This window comes from Triturus cristatus, chromosome 6, assembly GCF_964204655.1.
Source record: "Triturus cristatus chromosome 6, aTriCri1.1, whole genome shotgun sequence".
Classification (NCBI taxonomy): Eukaryota; Metazoa; Chordata; class Amphibia; order Caudata; family Salamandridae; genus Triturus; species Triturus cristatus.
The window spans coordinates 1,331,767,581-1,331,785,746 of record NC_140589.1 but is presented as its reverse complement, the minus strand read 5'-3'; the positions used below and the strand labels follow the sequence as shown (position 1 = coordinate 1,331,785,746).

General features: G+C 42.1%; 1 protein-coding gene and 1 pseudogene across 1 annotated transcript in view; one reads left to right on the top strand and one right to left on the bottom strand.

Moving 5' to 3' along the window:
* SCCPDH (saccharopine dehydrogenase (putative)) overlaps positions 1-18,166 on the bottom strand; it is a 168,697-nt gene that overhangs the window by 15,192 nt on the left and 135,339 nt on the right. The window lies entirely within an intron of this gene.
* LOC146821396 (E3 SUMO-protein ligase KIAA1586-like) lies at positions 16,477-17,927 on the top strand (annotated as a pseudogene).

The window sequence follows — 18,166 nt, the reverse complement described above, 5'->3', positions numbered from 1 at the left end:
ATCTTTTTTAGCATCCAGCTGTGTGGCTTTGTACAGCTTCCTTGTTTTAGTAGTAGCCATATCTTTTGATTTGATTACTGCTGTTAGGGACATGTATACTTGTATGCAGTCCTTGTTGTACCAGTTATCATTGTTATAGATTTGCGAGGCTGTTTAAGAGACTTTAGGAAATGTGTCTTTATTTTATCAAAAAGATTATTATGTGCCCTAGTTATTATTTTGTTCAGTTGTACCTGGGTATAGGCAGTTTGCAGCTCTTTCAGGGAGTTGGTAACATCTGCCCTAATTGATCAAACTATTTGTTAGTTTTCAACGTTCTTATCCCATTTAACCCGCCTCATATCATTACAGAGGAAGGGTTTTTTTGTCGTACTCTGCATTGTCTGCATTGGGGCCGCACTGGGTTTTAATGATTTCATTGTTAGTACCAAAGGGTTATGATCGCTTTATGCTCTTTCTAGCACCTCCATATCGATGAGGGCAGACCACTGTTTCAGGTTGACGGAAATGTAATCAATACTGCTCATACTATGGCCAATTGTTAAATGTGTTTGACCCTAGTCTGTCAGATGGGGTTCTCCTATTAGCAGCCCTGATGCCCCTTTCTATACTCAATGCTTTTAGCTGTGATACTGCCTCCGTCCATCTTCTGACAGGTGGTAACTCTAGGGAGGTGATGTTCCATTGTACATCTTCCTCTTCGGTCAGTTTACGGTCTTTGTGGTCAAGGGGCTCAAAGGTAGTATTGAAGTCCCCTTCTATAACAAGATTGACAATTTCGGGGTTTCTATCCAGAAAGTCATCTAGGAGAGAACTTTTATTGGACAGTATTCCACCTTTAAGTCCTCTTGCATAAACATTGAGAATTGTTATATGTGTTTGGGGGCTAATCTGCATACATATGGCCATGATGTCCAGGCTATCAATATGGAGTTCCTGAATCCTAAGTCCTGCTTCATCCAAATTGTTAGACCACCCGATGGGCTACCCCTCGGTCCTTGAATTGCCGGTTTATAAAAATTAAGATAGTCTAAGCGATAGATTGGATCTATGGACCATGTTTCTTGGAATAGACAAATGTCCTGGGCGTCCATCAGACCAGACCAGTCCAAGGAATCTATTTTCGACGTTAGGCCCGCAATATTCCATGAAAGATAGGCGCTCTGGGCTGACAACAGAGGGCGCATTGGCTCTATGAACCTGTTTGGTTCTCGAGGGTTGCTATCCTTACTGCCAATGTACACGCGAGGGATAATATCCACAAGTGTACTTTTGGTACGTGAGGTTGGTTGACGATCAGGAGCCTCTCAATTGTACTCAAATACTTGAACGTGGTGTAACTGATGGAGAGGTCTTCATAACCATCAATCTATTTCACATAGAGGAGACCCCTCTGTGTGATTGGGTGCAGATTTTTGGGTGGCGTGTTTCATTAGTGAATCTGGAGGGTTATATTTCATCCAGATTTTTGAATAGGGTAAATTAGAAGTCAGGATGTCAAAGGCCACTATATTTTCTACCAAGTCAGCGCTAAGAAGTGATAGGCCTATATACTCAAAGTCGGTGCCTGTTTGGGGGAACCGTTTGGCAGGAATTATGTCTTCCCTAATAAGTGATCTACTTCCCCTAACATGTCTGAGCCATTGGGTACATTTATTTATTAATGAGTGTTCATTTCTTTAATCAGGGTGGGTGTTAGTTTGGAAACATTAGTTAACAAAACTCGCCGTTTGAAATCTGGCCTCTGTGGCTGGCCTTGGGGAGTGTGTGCTTCCTGAGAGTGTCTGCTCAGTCGGTATGTTATGTTTAAGTGGTGACTATAGTCATCGGCCAGTCCGGGGAGCTGTTGCCTCATCCCACAGGGTCTAACTCTTGTTTGGTTTGAAGGTGCTGGATGGTGGGTTCTGTCCTTATGAGAGCGAGTAGGATCCGCTCTTGATTCTTGTAGTCAGGGGTCATATCATTAGCCATGTCTGCCCTTGCTTCTCGGGGCCAACCAGCTAGGTTCCTGATCTTTTTGCGTGACCATCTGTTTAAACAAGTGGTCCTTCATGCTTTATGTGTCCGCTGCCACTCATTTAAGGGAATCAGCTAGTGTACACACTATTACCTTAAGAGCACTGGTCCCAATAAGGTGGACCCCCGCGTGCACACATTTGTTCCCCGAGCGTGCAGTGCGGCGCGCACACACACAGCACAAGAGTATTCGCGTCGCCGCTTTTTAAAGGTGAGCGGCGTGAAAAATTGCCAATTCCTGGTGTCGGAGGGCGGCAGAAGTGACCACCTTGAAGAAAACACTTGGGAGCAGCAGGTAACTTGGTCTCTTAAGATGTGGGCACTTGCTGCACTTTTGATTCGGCGATGGAAAGGTGATCTAAGAATTAGAAACTTCTCGTGGCAGCTCTGGCAGTCTGCTATGGTGCGTCCACAAGCCACTGAGGAGTTTCTCCTTTGGATGTTGCAGGCAAGCAAATCGGCAAGACTGAAAAAGGCCGCCTTCTAGATCCGGCATATTGTCCAGGACCCAAGGGGTTGCTCTGCATGGTATTTCACTACCAATCATCTCATTGAACTTTATTCAGCATGTACATTTCATTTCTTAAACATCCACTGGATGGCACCGGAGACTTTGGCAAGTAAGTGTGCAGACATCACAGCAGCTTGACACAATGCACAGGTTTATGGCCGAGGTAACAGTAATCCAACCCCAGCAGCGAGACCTATTCCGGCACCAAAGACCTTCTGAAAGCAAACACTTCGTGTGCTTTTGGACTGACCTGAAGCACACGCAGTGTTTGCAGACTTGCAGTGTTATTTTGTTAGTTAAGCACGGCTGCGGGGCAAATTGAGTGCTTTTATTTTAGTATTCATGTTAATTGCAGCCCCCTTCAAGAGCTGCGATTAACATGAATACTTAAGGTTAAACAAAAGCACACAATCTGCCCGCAGCGGCTCTTTAGTAACACAAGACTACAGCAAGTTTAAAAACACTGTGTATTTTCAGGTTATTCTGCCTTGTTTGCAGACTTGCTTGTTTTGTTAGTGAAGCGTGGCTGCGGGGCAGATGGTGTCCTTTTGTTTGTTATGTATTCATATTAATCTGCAATTAACATGAATACTTTAATAAAAACACACAATCTCCCCCGCAGCCGCGCTTTACTAACAAATTAATACAGCACGTCTGCAAACAAGGCAGATTAACCTGAAAAGCACACGCCCTGTTGTAAACGTGCTGCGTTTCCTTTCTAAATATATCGGGGCTGCGGGGTGATTGTGTGCCTTTGTTAAAGTTTTCACGTTAATCACAGTGCCCGCCATGAGCTGCAATTAACCTGAAAACTTTAACAAAGGCACACAATCACCCTGCAGCCACGATTTATTAAGAAGAGAACAGCAGCAAGTAAACAAACATCCACATTTGTGAATGTATATTTGGACTTATCAAGACTGTAGCATCGTGCAGCATAGTCTCCATACACATTTTAAAAACATCAGTTCTATAGGAAAGTAGGCAGCTACATAAACGCGTCAGTTAATTCATAACAGTTTAGGCGATCGAATTAAGATTAGTGTGTTGTGGTGGTCATTAGAAAGACCAATTTTCTACGAGTCGGTTAGTGCGCATCGCATGCATTTATTAATAGACGCTAGGAATGGGAGGGTATGCTTTAAAATTTAGTAATGCACTTTTAAAATAATGCAACTGACTTTTGAGTCTCCGGTGTCTGTATGTATGCTCATCTCATCAAAAATCAATGGAGTGCAATGCAAGTAAATCAACAATCAAACGTCTTTCCACAAATCAATGCCGTGCATTCAGCGCAGAGCTATCACCATTCACCATATTCTTTGAATGTAAATGAAAGTCAGTCAATGGTGAATGTTAGATGCTTTTCAGTAACATGTGAACTGACACTACGGAATATACGGTAAATACTTTAAGGCCCTGTGAATTGCCGATCATATTTTGGAGTGTGTTTTTTTTCTATAACTTCTAGATATAGGGGTGTGTATGCCTGAAAGTGGTGTATAAAGGCTATAGTTGGATCACATAATGTGGAAGACTCAAGGGTGCCTAAAGTATACTGATTCAATGCACACACTTTAAACATAAATGTCATGTGGTAGCTCCCAAACTGTATGAGAAAGCCAGGAAGGCTGATTAAATATATTCATTGCAATATACCAGGACATCTCTGAGGACTAAATACTGTGTGACCGAGAGACAGGAACCAGTTCTAGAACTCTAGTAATATAATGTTAATTATCCAGGACATAGTGGACCTGGGAAGACTGCAATTCATTTACTTGTATCAAGATTGTGAAGAAAGGTTCAAAATATTTGGCTTGACATCCTGTGGAAAATGTAGGATTATTTCCCACTGTCAATGGGTGCATCAGTTGTTAAAGATCGGCTTCTGCTGTGAGGACCATTAATGAGGAAAATAACATTCATAAACTGGATCACCCAAGAAAGAAGGGCCATAATGCTATTGGTACATTCCACCTACTGAATGTAAAATGTTCTTAATGAAACTTTTAGGACAAAAGTATGCTGTGAAATGTTGATGCAGAAGGTCTACGCCAGCCATTTTGTACATCTGACAAGGTATTGTCTTGAGAGGAGCTCTCAACATTCCCAAGAACTAATATGGCTTCCTCTTTTATAACCAGGGTGATCATTCATTGACTACGGAAAAAAATAAGATGGCAATTGCATAGGAGTTTGAAAACAACCATTTTTGGTGATCTGTTCCATGTGCATCACAGACTATTGTGATGATACCATAGCTGGATATTAGACAGTATACACGTTTGGTCAGCTTGCAAAGGCTGCATCAATCCCTAAACTACTGTCCACTTCTCAAGAGCATGTAAAGTAACCTTGCTTCAGCAATATGTGACGGCTCCCAATGCTGACGGAAGTCCCATGCGTGAAGTGTGGGCACATGGGATACTTCAGTTTATACATTTGACATTCTTTCACTAACATTCAAGATAAACTAATTTTGAATTCCTTCCATGCATTTATTAATACTGACAAATGCCAGGGTGGCTTGAACAGGAATTTAAAACTTGTTGTGGCACCTTAGTTCCTGGGACATCAACTCCTCCTACTGTGCCATTGAGGTGACATTCAAGCTGGTCTCTTACAAATATGCGCTTTCCTCACCCACGCTGATGGTAGTCTATTTTGCATAAAATGAATGCATCTTGTGAATAATCTTTAATCCATAAACTAAACACTGAGGTGTAACATGAATTGCTTTAAGGTAGCCTGAGTGCTCAGTGCTAACCACGCGCCCTTCCCAGACACTTTCACTGCTGTTATTCTCTACCCCAGCAAGTTTTTCCTTCCCTGCCCCCTTGCACCAAGGTTTTGCATTTCTGCCACCTCCTGATCTGTGATAGCACTACTTCCCTACCCAATTGTAGCAATGTACTTTTGTCACTGCCTACCTGCAGCAATGTGTCGTTTTCCTGCCGCTTTCATTTATTTAGTTGAAAGCCTTGCGCTGTCTGGTTGCTAAGACATTTTGGAGACATTCAGAAAGATGTCCTAGGAATGCATTCTGCCCGTTGCTTACCATTGGCTTTGGGGTTTGTAACTCACATTTTCTATTTGCTGGCTTTATTTACTGTAGGCTGTCCAGCTTGAGTTCGTCCCTCCCGTTGCCCAAACTTTGATTACTGTATTCTTCCCTCTGAGTAATATAAACTGGGCTAATGAATGTAGTCTAGGGGGAGGGCTGGGAATCAATGATAAGGAGATACAGCAAGCCCCATAACAGGAGAGTTGTACCCCCCAGACCATGTTAGTTAATACAGATGAACCACAAAACACCCAGGTCTTATCCTGGAACATAGCAGGCCTTAGCTCAAAACTGGACTTCCCAGATTGGGGAGATTTTGTAGATTTTGTAGATAAACATGAGCAATGCCTGTTCCAGGAAACGTCGTCAAGGTCAAACTATATTTATAGAGTGGGTTACGCTACATATTGGATTCAAGCTGTTCAGGGGGCTAGGGGGAGACCCACACTATACCAGAGAATTGTTACGTAATCATAGGCGGAGATTTTAACTGTCAATTCGAGCCCCTGAATGGCCTCACCATAACTATTACAAGTGAGGAAGACTCAGTTTGGTCAATCCCAGAAACTAACATCCAGCCAACACAGGCATGGACTCCCTTAGTTTTACAGATGAATGCAGTTTTGCTTAGCCACTCACTAAGGGCCTGCAATGGCCGATTCCCCTCCGATAGTCCTGGGAATTTTACTTTTAACAAGCCGGGACAGGCCTCTATAATAGATTATATCTTGGTAGAAGTCCAACTATGGTATAAGACTATGGATTTCACGGTTAGCTCCCGTTCCAATCATGGAGTCCCACTCTGCAACTCTGGGCAATAGCTTGCTTAATCTCCACAACGGCCCCCACAACGCTAAGGATGCCTGGCCTCCACCTTGGGGGTGCCCAGGAGTGGACGCCTCACAGGGAAAGCCAGGATGGGTTCCACAGCGGTATTCGTACAAGAGCCTTGAGACCCTTGCGGGTGAGTAGTGCGCTATACAAGCATCAATTTACATTTACCTTTACATGAAAGGGATCATAACCCGCTGGCCCTAGAAATAGGCTTTCCCGTGCCTAAGGACCTCCAAAGCACATCTTTACACCCCACCCCAAACCTAGTATCGATTGAAGGAGGGAGGAGGGTACGCTGTTTTTTTTTGTGCAAAATCAACGGACAAAGTGGCTACTTTGTACCAACAAAATGCCCCCTTTTTAGAAGTTGCATTTCGATTGTCTGTAACTAGCTGTGGCTCTGCATCGCAATTGGCGATGGAAAAATTCACCAGGATTTGCTCTCCACATTGGCACCATTTTTTTATAATAGTGATAAGATCAGGCTGAATCCCAAACCCAAGCCTCCATGGTACAACAAATCATGCAGGGAAGCCAAGCAAGCTTTACTAATTTCCATTAAAACAAATGACAAACCACGAATAAAGGAAGCCAGGGCCCAATATAAAAAATAAAAAAATAAATCCCAGCTGGAGCAAAAACCAATTGGGAAATAGATAAATGGGAAGCAATAAAAATATCTCTAGACAATCATGATATGCGAGGCTTCTGGAATCTAGTTAAGACAGGGAAATCTGAAGATCAATCAGCTATTGGACCAAATTTGGGGGAAGAAGTCTGGAGATCTCATTTTAAAACCTTATATTCGAGGTCTGCAGAAGAAGCTGAAGATGTTAGGAAAGTATTAGCTACCCCAGAAGTAAATCCCCCAAATTCAAACGCCCCCCTTGCACAATGAAGGAGATCACAGTGGCTCTGGGTAACTCACTCCCAGCAAAAGCACCTGTGCTAGATAGGATCCCTGGAGATTTATTTCGATCTGAACAAGTAGTCTGGGCACCCTACTTATGGTCATTATTTAATGCCATTCTACAAGGCATGGTGCTGCCCCCGACCTGGGCAGGGGCAGAAATCATTCCTATTTATAAAAAAAGGTACACCACTCAACCCAGCAAACTATCGCCCAATTAGCCTCATAGAGGTTACCCACAAATGTTTTGCTCGTGTGCTTCTGGGCCGCCTGCAATCGGGGCTAGAAGAAAACAATGTATTAGCACCTTTACAAGCTGGATTTAGGGCCAAGACCTCGACTATTGACCAGGTCATCACATTGCAACTGATCCACAGGAAAACTGTGGTTTTAGAGGATGGCAGCCTCTATCTCACAATTGTGGATCTTAAATCCGCATTTGACATGGTTCAGCGAGATCAATTATGGGGCATACTCCTTGATATGGGAGTACCAGATTATCTTTGCCACCAGCTGAAACGTCTGCACCAAGACAATTATGCGAGAATAAGATCTGGTAAAAAAAAATAAAAAGGTGAATTGCTCGTTCCCTTTCCCATAGAGAAAGGGGTGAGACAGGGATGCGTCTTGGCCCCGACACTGTTCTCCCTCTTCTAAAATGGGAAAGACATAGACGCCCGAGGTTGACGAACCACAAAATTCCAAGACATGTTTGCGAATGACACGCTGCTACTCTCTAAATCAACTATGGGTATGCAGCGGGAACTTGAGGAATTCAGTGCCTTTTGCAGGAAAAGGGGTCTGGAGATTAATCTCCAAAAAACAAAATACATGGTTTTCCACGCTAATACCACCAATTGCCCACACCCTCAATTGGATGGCAGGGCCCTTGAGAGGGTGTCTATTTTTGATTATCTGGGGATTACACTTAACGATAAGATGGACTGGGGGACACAAGTAAAGAAAGCTAATTTAAAATTGATTGTCTACAGGGGGCATTTTAAAAATACACAAAAACTGCTCACAGAAATTGGTAGGTCCACCAGCAGAAATTTACAAAATACAGTCTAGGGGAGCTTCACTATACGGGGCAGAACTATGGGGACACTGCCCACCAACTTCGGTATCCATGACAGAGAATCTATTTCTCAGGCAATTGTTGGGCCTCCCCAAGAGCACCCCACTAACACCACTTAGGATGGACTTGGGGATTGATCCCATAGCCGATGTAGTCGCCTCTAGACCACTTCTATATTGGCGCCGCCTCTAAAGTACACCAGAGTTAGTTAACTACAGAGAGGAATTGAAGGATGTCATGACCCTCTTGGGTGCAGGGATCCTACCATGGTTAGTCCATATTAGGAATTCCTGCCAGGCACTGAGGAGGGCAAACATGTGGTCAACACCCAAAGAGATCTGCCCCACATTTCCCAAAAAGGCTTTGCTAGTCTCCTACAGAGAATACAAATTGGCCCAATTATGCCAGAGGACCAATACAAGTAGCTTGACCTCCAGGTTTCTGGATTTCAAACAGCAATACAAGTTGGAGTTGGCACTTGATAGTATCCAACCACTCTTGGCAAAGAAACTGTTCCTCCAATTTAGACACGGGGCGCTTCCGCTTCGAGCATTTACCAACAAATGGCAGGGAGCACTCAAACTAGATTGCCCAGGGTGTGATACAGTTGAGGAAACAGAACTACATGTTCTTTTCTTTTGCCCCGCCTATAGTAGGCCAAGGGCTAAGTGGGTGTTTCAGCTCTGCAGAAATCTGGGGATTAGACACCATACCGAGGTCTTCAGGCTCCTCAAATATGAAACGGACTCACTATTTGTGTTTGCTATTTCCATGTTTCTCTATGCGATGTGGTGCATTCGCAGGGGCATTTTAAAGAAAAAGACTTTAGAAAATCCTTAGCTCCCATTGTCCATCAAATATGTAGCTATGTTATGCCTGTACATTTTCACAGCTCGAATATAGTCCCGTAAATTCTTCTCTTTTGGGTTCCTTTCCTTTCTAAACGTTTTATATTTTAATCGTTTTTAACCTGTTTTTTAATATATGCCTTTGGGGATATAAGTTACAGCTAGAAACTTTACTATGTATCAATTGATTTGAGTTTTATATAGATTAATTCAACGGCAATCACTAATAACATGGGGTATTGCAACCCCTCTTGTTGAGATGTAGAATACACATCCACTGTCGAATATTGCCTGCACTATTTTAGTACTAGAACTGTCAAGAGGGAGCGCAGTCAATGCGAAGCCGGAAAACCTTGCACAATCTGGACTTGCACTCTTAGCTCTATGATGACATTTTATTCAAACATCTGTTCTTTTATTATTGTATAAAATGTATTTGTATTATTTTATGTGCTTTTATGGACATACTGGCCGAAATAAAGCTTTTTTTGACTGATTGACTGTATTCTTCCACAAACTCACTTTCTGTAAACAGGCCTTTACATCTTGGCCTTCTGTTGTCACATTTGCTGTGCATTCAAAGACAGAGGTAACATGTCAAGCTCTCTCTTCAGCGTGGGCTTGGTGTTTATTTTTCTTTCTCTAACTTCAAAGTGAGAGAATGTATCCGACAATCCTGCTGAGCATCCATGTAAGAGGAGAGGGTGTAGAATTTTTTTCCCTAGCACATTAAAAAAATGAACTGTGCTAATTTTTCAAAATAGATTAATATAAGTACAAATGAAGCAATTTGTTTTTGTAATTCTACAGTACAGTGTGCTGGAAACAAATATTTGAATGTGATCAAAACACATCAATACACTAGGTGATTACTTATGCACACATTAGCGTTTGTATGGAGTTTTACCATATTTCGGTCTAATGGTCATTACAATTGAAAATGTGTTGTCTGTAATGGTAGTGCACTACCACACCATGCATACTCCACTTTACACCACTCCACTTCGCTCAAAGCTTTTCCACTCTGACACGCCACTCCATTCTATGCCACTCCACTCTACAATATGCTATTCCACTCCAAGACACTCCACAACATGCCACAGCACTCCACTTCACACCACTTACCCCACACTACTCTACCCCACTCCACCTTAATCTATTACACTTCAGTCCACCCAATCTACCCCACTCCACTTTACATTGCATGCACATTACACAGAGACACTGAATCATAGTGTGTAAATCAATGTATAGGAAATGTTACATCAGACAGAGGACTACAAGTTGTAGGAGTCACAAGTCATCCATACTGGTAGACAGTATAGTTTAAAAGTTCTTGGTCTGAAAAAGCACACACTGACAAATTTAAAATGTAACACCATGGTTGGGTGTTGGATTTACTAATAAGAATTGATTTGTACCCAAATGAAACCATTTTGCAGCATTAGGATAATGAAACACTGGAGGGGAAATTCATAATGATGCTCTAATCTATACCTTGCAGTTTGCATGCAGCTCTTTGATAGTTAACATCTCACTTTTCTATATTAGGATTTAAACCTATAAACTACAAGTAACAAAAGGGGCTCTCGGACAGAAGCAGTAACGCAGTGATCTATTTACATTGCATGCAATTTTGGATCTGCATGGGTCCATCTGCTTTGAATCAGGCCTTTTGACATCCTCCGCTTCTTTATGAGTCAAAACTTCGACAAGACAAAACTCAGATCTCTTTGAAGTCGGGCCATCAATCTCCAGAGTTATCCAGCCAAAGTGAAGCGGAGAAGCCAGTATTGATCCCAGATTTTCTGGTACCACAATGTGCAATTTAATTCAGTCACTAAATGTAAATACTAAGTCCACCTTAACACTTCCCTAGTCCCTGACCACTACCCTGCAGGCAACAGTGCGGTCCTCAGTCAGACAACTAAATATTGTTGGCCCTTGGGAAAATATTTGCGAGTACCCATGGTCTATTGTAATTGTGATTACATGCAAATGTGTGTGAATGAGATGCAGCTGTTAAAACATTGACATGGCAAAAGGTAAAGGAAATGCTGGAGAGTGGGTGGATTGTGTGGGGAGGTTGGTGTAGTGAAGGTGAAACAAGAAAATAGAAGGGTTAGAGAAATAAGTTATTTTCAAGTAGAAAGTCTTTATAATATTTTTTGCATGCCACTTGCTGTATCTGTCCATGTGGGATCTTTTGATGGCCTGTGTGCGGATCAGTCCTTGTGAATTTCCTAGTTCACCCAACTCAACCACTTGCGCAGTTTGAATGCATGCGAAAGCTGCACCACAGAAGGTGTAAAGCACAATACAGATTTATAGACCAGTTTAGCGTAATAGATGCTAATAATGAAGCACATGGGCACGTGACTGTTTGGCCTAAACTGGAATCCCAGGTAACTATTTGGTCGTTTTTCCTATTGGAGTCTCTTGAACAGTCACATACATTGTTTGTAACTCTTAGAGCCTTTGCAAACCATCTTGTCTTCAATTGCAGGTTCGCAGTCTGTAAGGTATTTGGATTTGAATGGTCAGGCATGAGTACCAACAAAGACAAGGTAATTCTGTTTGTTACTCATTGGATTTGGGGGGTGCTGGGTAAATAGATTCACAATCCGCACCCCTTTTCTTTTGCAGGTTTGCGAGATCGTGCTACAAAAACAGTTTAGATTAAAGGCACCAGAACACACCATACGATAGTTACTTTCATCCTGTGTGCATTATGCACCATAGAGAGCATTATCATCACACACGAAAAAGTCCCACAAAATTTAGTGTCACCGTAGCTGTAGATCGATTTCAAATTCAAATTGTATTTCTTTACATAATGCAGCAGCCGACGCGCGTTTCACCCATCAGGGATTCCTCAAGGCAGCAAATTACATAAAAACATAGATTGGAACATGTATACCCTATAAACTTTAAAAAGCATGGCATCAAAACAAAGTTTCTTTGTGTAAAGATAGTCAATTTATCTGTGAGTGCTAATTTCATTATTAAGACCACCAATCACCCAAAGGAAATACATAAATAGAACTTAAATACTTATTATCACGTAATGAATGTTGTGGCAACTAAAAGATGGCCGCGACGGAAATGTTGAAACTGGGAGTCTAGGACATGGTGTCCGTCTTTCGTGTTTACCTGTATCGTGACGTAGATAAAACTGAGCTGGTTGACGTACAAGTGTGCAACACGGGTAGTGGAGGTGTGGACACGCCGTTTGGAACGTACGGGAACTCCCGGTAAGTTTGAACGCGGTACAAATAGTTTTAAAACATTCTGGTATAGGAGGTGGTTTAAATGAGATCCGTGGTGATCGTAGTTAGAATTAAAAACTTAAACCCGCCCATATATTTTCTTTTATGATAGATGTAACGTATCATGGTTCTATTAATATTATAGACTTGGAAAGGACGACGTATATTATACACGGAGTGCGCAGAGTTTAACTTTGGCACCAAAGACGGTAAAAAGAGGACTATGAGACTGTAGGTAAGAGGGGATTTCTCTTGTTTATGCGTGCTCTCATTTTGAGAAAAGATGTTTTGCTACGCTGGCTAGCATTTGTGATTGGATGTCACATTAGGATCTCTACCTTTAAAAATCTTTTAAAAACACTTCTGGTCCGTGTGACTATATTTTGGAATTATAACAAAGTGCTGTGTTAATTGGAGGCATAACGTTACAACTACTACATCAGCGAGGTGAGAAGATTAGGAGATTCATTTTATCTCTTTTTTATTCACTTACTGCGTTACGATGGATGGAAATGGTATCTAGTTTCTCTGTATATAACCAGACACATGGTGTGTTGACTTTTAAATTTATCTATTGGGTGCAGTGAATTTGCACATTCTGATTTTGTATGATTTAGACTCACTGAGGGGGAATATATTGTCCTCGTCTTTCTGTCACTTTGGGCGATTGGTGGTCTTATTAATGAAATTAGCACTCGTAGATAAATGGACTATCTTTACACAAAAAGAAACTTTGTTTTGATGCAATGCTTTTAAAGTTTATAGGGTATACATGTTCCAATCTATGTTTATATGTAATTTACAGCCTTGAGGAAGCCCGGATGGGCGAAATGCACGTCGGCTGCTGCATTATGTAAAGAAATAAAATTTGAATTTTAAAATTGATCTACAGCTACGGTGACACTTAATTTTGTGGGACTTTTTTGTGCGTGATGATATTCCACTCTATGGTGCATAATGCATATTACGGTGCATAACGCACACAGGATGAAAGTAACTATCGTATGGTGTGTTATGGTGCCTTTAATCTAAATTGGTACCTGAATCACCTCGGTGTATTCAGGAGTTGATACTCTAGGTGGACGAGTGTTTGGCACCAAGGGAGCACCCAGGACGGAATACAAGGACTTCTTTTTTTTTCGTGCCACTAAGGAGACACCTTGATGTGCAGATCGTCTAGAGCAGTGGTCTTCAAACTTTTTAAACCCGTGCCCCCCCCAGTGAAAAAAATGTATTAACCGGGCCCCCCTCAGAATATTTTACAATTATACCATTATATTATGCAATGTTTGAATGTGTCTCGCCTTATTTAGGCGATATATTCAAACATTACAGTTAAATTATCTTACTGTTTAAAAAATGCAACCAAATAAATGATTGCCAAACTTACTATTCTGGTCAAGCAGGTCTTACTAACGTGTTAAAATACCCACAGTGTGATTTTTAGAAATGGGGGTGTGGGTGTAGAAGAATATTTGGAGTCCCTTCCGTTTTGACATCTTTTCCCAGCCAGATCTAAATGACAAAAGTGGTTAGTGATGGCCCATTACAGAGAGGCTTACTGCCACAATTTTTTTTCCTGCTTAAAACAAAGCACTGCTGTCAGCTTAATGCTTCTTTTGGCCACAGCCTGGCGCCCCCCTGGGATTACTTGTGGCCCCCTAGCCGCCCCCCCTGGGATAACTTGAGACCCCCCTAGGGGGGCCCGTCCCCCAGTTTGAAGACCTCTGGTCTAGAGCATATCCACTAGGGGTGGGCGGGATTTGAGAAGTTGCCTTTCGCAAAATTTCGCTAAACGGCAAAAAATCTCCATGAACACACGAAATTTCGCATGCTCGCTGAGATTTTGGGCTGATTAATGCGTTACTGAATTTGAGCTTCGACTCGGGCACCTGCTTTATTTATATCGGTTAGTGCTTCCTGTTGAGGTTTAATTTTTGTGACAGGAGCATTATGCCAGAATGAATCCTGCCCAGCATATTTACCCCGAAAGATGCCACCGTTTTGTGCAATACCTCTACTCAACTGGAGTACTTTCTAGTTCTACTGGCTAATCAGTAAGTGCTACCTCGTTGGGTAAATGTATAGTGCTTTTCCTACACTACAGCTGCGTAAAGGGCCAGAAGAGTTGTCTCCCGTGACCATGTGTGTCTGTAACGTTGCCACCGCGCCGACGTCCCTCGAGTGAGCTGTCCATCATAGTGGGGGAAAGGGCGGGAAGACGTTGCACACCGCTGGTGTGTGGGCCGGGGCCAAACGGGCAGGGCTTCTATGAGAGTTCACATGCCTCGTTTATAAAGGGTCAGAGACCGATCAGAGCAGCAGATGAGGAGAAATGCTCCTGGTCACAGGAACTAAACGGGGATTGCGCTTGAGAAAGTCATAGATACACAGAGCTCCATCAAGGATCACAGCTAATTTTTGACGGTAGATATGGGGAGAAAAGCACACCTGCCCAGCCTCGACCTAGCTCACGAATTTATTTGGCTGATTAATGCGTTACTGAAATTGAGCTTCTACTCGGGCACCTGCTTTATTTATATCTGTAAGTGCTTCCTGTAAAGGTTTAATTTTTGTGACAGGAGCATCGTGCCGGAATGAATCCTGCCCTGCATATTTCCGTTCTGCCGCGGATCGCGGAAGTTGAGACATTTTTGCGTTCCGCGAAAATGCCGAAATTTTGCAAGTTCCGCGAGCGGAACAGAATTTGCCGCCCACCCTTAATATCCACCACAGTGTATCAAAGTATATACAAAAACAGTTGTACAGGCAGACGTGAGTACAGGCAGAACAAACAGACAATTGTTTGGTAGAGGTAAAATGGTGCATCTTGTACATTTTAGTATAACACCATACCTTACCCATGTTTTCTTCTGTTGCAGGTTTCACAGACCATACCACATACATTTGAATGGGCATACATGAGTACAAGCAGGACAGGTTATTATTTGGAAGAGTTAAACTATGGTGCATCTTGTACATTGTAGTAGAACATACCTTACCTATATTTTCTTCCGTTGCAGGTTTTGCAGATAGTACCCCACACATTTGAACGGGCATACGTGAGTACAAGCACAACAGGTAATTGTTTTAGCAGAGTTCTCTTGTGGTGCACATGGTATATTGCTGTATCACAAATTCACAATGTGCTGTAACAATCTTTACTTGTTTTGTAGGCTCTACGGACAGTGCTGAATTTAAGTTTGAAAGGGCATGGCAGTGAACAGAAAAATACAGGTAATTACACTCAACGTTTTGCCGGCGATGCCTCAGTACTATGTGACAGATTGCATTCATGAGCATAGGCATTAACTTTATCCATTTTCCTTTATTTTGCAGGCTTTGTGGCACAGCAGGATAAAACCGGTTTGCACAAAAATGTTCAAGCGCAAATCTGTAACTTCGGGAGAGTGTGGTGCTTCACCACAAAGGAAGAAATGTTGCCTTGTATTCAAGGAAGAGTGGATGAAAGAAATTGTGGAGGCTGAAACACAGAAATCATTAAGCAAGGTTCGCAAGCAACTCTGGGAATATTTCAATACAGTCCAGACGTGGGCTTGATTTGCTGAAGCCAAGATTGTCGGGAACTGTTCTACAGGGAAGAAATGGAGTGATGGCTGAAAACTGGATTACATGAAACGCCATCTAATTAGCAAAGTTCATGAGTCAGCCATGGTGATACTGAGAAACAAAAGTGCTGCTGCCAGGTTTGGTTATGGAGTGCGGGCAATGCTGACAGAAACTGCCACTGACAAAGCAAATAGAATGGAAGTATTTGGACAAAGATCCCTGCCTGAGGAGATGAAGATTCTCATTAACGTGTTGCTGGCAGTCAAGATGAAAACTTCAATGTTATCTGTACAAGACATCCATGAGCTGGAGGAGCAAGAACTCTACCTTTGAGTTCCTTGAGGCCATCAATAGCGTGATACACTGTGGAGCTATGGCAGAACTTCGTAAAGATTTGTATCACACATTGATAATTGATAAGCGCACAGATATTTCTGTTACAAAAATGTTCATCCTGTACTTCAAGTTCCGACCTGTAACATCAACAGAGCACAAAACACTGTTTGGGGGCATAGTGAAGCTGACTAGTTGTAATGCTGAGGCTATCACTACTGCTGTGAAAGAATTCTACACTGCCAATGAACTGGACCTCATGAAAATGGTCATGGTCACATCCGATGGTGCGTCTGTAATGCTGGTTAAAAATAATGGTGTTGCTACTTCGCTTAAACAATCCATTCCTCATCTAGTTGAGCAGCATTGTGTCGCTCATCGAGAAGATTTGGGACTTGATGATGCCTGGAAGAGGGTTCCAATGATTAAAGAGATGGAGACATTGAGGACTGTCTACACTGTTCCCCAGATCTCCTGCAAGGAAGTCCAAGCTGGATGAAATAGCATCGGTCACTGAATGTGAAGTGGTCTCTTTTCGACCATTGAATGAAGTCCGGTGGCTTTCAAGGCATTTTGCAGTTGGTGCACTAATTCAAAATTACGAGGCTGTTCTTAGGTACTTTGAGCATGAGAAAGTTGAGGAGAATAATCTAGTTGCTAAATATTGTTACAAAAAGCTACCAGACTCAAACTACCATATTTCCCTTGCAGTACTTAATGACATTCGGAGTGACTTTGCATCTCTGTGGAAACTGTTCCAAAACATTTCTTTAACTACTGTTGAAGCTGTACAGTATGCAAGAGCAAAGATTGGCCAAATTAAGGAACAGTATTTGGGGGACACTGTCTTTTGGAGCAGCAATGTAAGAGATCTGATGGTGTTGTACAAGGAAAGGCAAGAGTTTGACAGTGCACCTATTTTGTCTTTTATTTCCCTTCTTTGTGAGCACATGCAAAAAAGGTTCCCTGAAGATGAATTGAAAGAATGGGCCAGTTTCGAATTCCTGGCAATAGCAACACAATCACATTTTGAATTTGGGACTGAGAATGTACAAAAACGTGTTAAAAAGTATAAAAATATCTTGCTCCTGGGTGATTGTGAAAGACCTGGAAGATGTTGTTCGACAATACAGAGACTATAAATATGTGGTGGCAGAACATGTAAAGGGTGGGTTATTTACCACCTTTCAAGACATGGTGAATTTCACTGTACACTATGCTGCTCAGTATAGTATGGTGTCTCAGCTTGTTGATGTGTGCGCAACATTTGAAGCATCTAGTGCAGATTGTGAACGAGGTTTCAGCCTCATGAATACTATCAAGAGTAAATTGAGAAATAGACTAGAGCAGAAGTATTTCGATATGCTGATGAGGACAAAGGCCTACCTTCTGAATGGGAAAGTTGACCTCGATAGAGTTTATCAGCACTTGAAAAATGTCAAGGATCGCCTTGAGAAGCAACCATGTCAACCATCTAATGATGGCATTTGACTTGTGTTAACTGCCCTCTACCACAGTCCATGTTTGCCTGGATGTCACACTTTTACAAATTATCTCTGGCGGAATAGCCCAACATTACTCAGTAGCTTTCACATCAAATTGCAAATAGGTTATGTAATTTTGTCATTTATTGTGTATATGTGATCTTTATAGGCTCTCAACATTTCCCCACCCAATGAACAGTGCTCCAGTTAAGAATATTTAGTAAAATCTTATGATGATACCATCGT